Raw genomic sequence first — 1,938 nt, forward strand, 5'->3', positions numbered from 1 at the left:
CTGAAAAAAAAAACTCACCTGCCTATAGCCTTAGTAATCCTGAAGACATTGATTAGCTTGTTCAGTTGTGTTTGATTAGGATTAGGGTTGGAGCTGAACTCTGCAGGACTGCGGCTCTCTAGGACCGAACTTGCCTACCCCTGATCTTTACCATTCTCAGATGAGATGTTAAAACTTATTGTGGCGGAAACGACTAAGGATGCTGAATTGCAGAGAGTGATTGTTCTTCTTCAAAAAGGATGGATTAAAGGCAAGTGCTCACAGTATTTTCCAATGAGGGCAGAACTGAGTGTGTGTAATGGCTTGTTGTTGCGAAACAATCAAATTGTTATTCCAGTGTCAATGCGTAAAGATATGCTTCGTCGTATACATGAAGGGCATCTTGGTATTGAAAAATGCAAGCGAAGAGCCAGACAAGCTGTTTATTGGCCTGGAATTAATATGCATATTGAGGAATTAATCAGTAAGTGTGATGTCTGTTAATAGGCAAACAATAGTCTACAAATATAGGCAAATGACAAATAGTAAGGATTTACTAATATATATATATATATATATGTGTGTATGTGTGTGTGTGTGTGTGTGTGTGTGTGTGCGTGTGTGTGTGGCACGAAGAGAGGAAAATTACAAAGGATCACAGTAAAATGACTACACCACCTGGGAACCCTCAACCCAGGAAAACCCACTCAATGAACCCACTAAATAGGCTTCACAGATTTTTCCCTTACAGGAAAAGAGACGTGGATGAAAAAAATAAACATTTTTATTCAATGACAAAAATAGAGTAATTCAAAACACTTCGATCAAACAAAACGACAAAAATACCAATGTGTTAAAAGATAAGTTCAGCGCTAGCTAGTACAAACTTCATTAGAAACACTTCACATTTTAACAATAATCAAAAAAAAAAGATAATTTGTACATCACACGGGCAAGACTTAGGAAAACAAACCAACAAAAATAAATCAGACACTAAGACTGAGGATGGCCAGCAGGGGGAGACTCAAACACCAGCACACTTGTTAAGTTAAGAAAAAATAAATAAATAAATAACCCGGTCAATACATCACCACACACACCAGTGCACATACACAGCACATCAAAAAATAACCCATGAGTCAACCCTGCCCCCTTGCTCTTGAACACTCAAATCCTAACAAAAAAAACTAAACTAAACATACGTAGAAACCATTAAATACAAAGTTCAAAGGAAATACAACATCAATACTAAAACAAAATAATCATTAAAGATATCACCATCAACTAAACTTAACTAAACAAAAGAAAACAAGCCGTACAACATTTCAAAGAAAACAAGAAAATACAATTACAAAAGAAAACAAAGACAACACACATTACCCTTGCACACGTACACACACACACTCTAAAATAGCGGGACAGCAATTTCCCTTTCAGTCAACCTGCATATAATAACACTAACCATTATTGCGTAACCAGTATGAAATAATGAAAGTACCGGCAATCCTCTCCACACTTATTTACGTCGAACCAGCAGCAAAACAGCAGTACTCCGCAGGTCAATGAACGAACGAACCACTGGTAGCCCCAGCAACAGAATCCTCCTTGCTAAATCAATGGCATATGCCACACGTCAACGTGCACGCTGTGAATGGGCTGCAGACATGTCAGTCATGGGAAACTATACAACTACTCTCCCACATGCTATAAGGACCAAGCACTTAGTCTCTCCCGCACGCCACTCGGCATGAGGAACCGGAAAATGCAGTAACTCCGTGACGCGATTCTCCCCACGGCATGTCCATATACTATACGCCTCTAGCCATGATAGGCTCACTCAACAGACCATAACGAACCAATAGTAAACGGAGACCAACACCCATACTGCCACACATATATATATATACAGTGGGTACGGAAAGTATTCAGACCCCCTTCAATTTTTCACTCTTTGTTATA

At 39.0% G+C, this 1,938-nt stretch overlaps 1 protein-coding gene across 1 annotated transcript in view; it reads left to right on the plus strand.

The window, feature by feature from the left end:
• The window catches only part of LOC107655940 (male-specific lethal 3 homolog), a gene marked incomplete at its 5' end in the record, with an annotated part of 152,236 nt that overhangs the window by 81,311 nt on the left and 68,987 nt on the right, over nt 1-1,938 (plus strand). The window lies entirely within an intron of this gene.

The sequence above is a fragment of the Sinocyclocheilus anshuiensis genome, unplaced genomic scaffold (genome assembly GCF_001515605.1).
Source record: "Sinocyclocheilus anshuiensis isolate Anshui unplaced genomic scaffold, SAMN03320099.WGS_v1.1 scaffold1759, whole genome shotgun sequence".
NCBI classification, from domain to species: Eukaryota; Metazoa; Chordata; class Actinopteri; order Cypriniformes; family Cyprinidae; genus Sinocyclocheilus; species Sinocyclocheilus anshuiensis.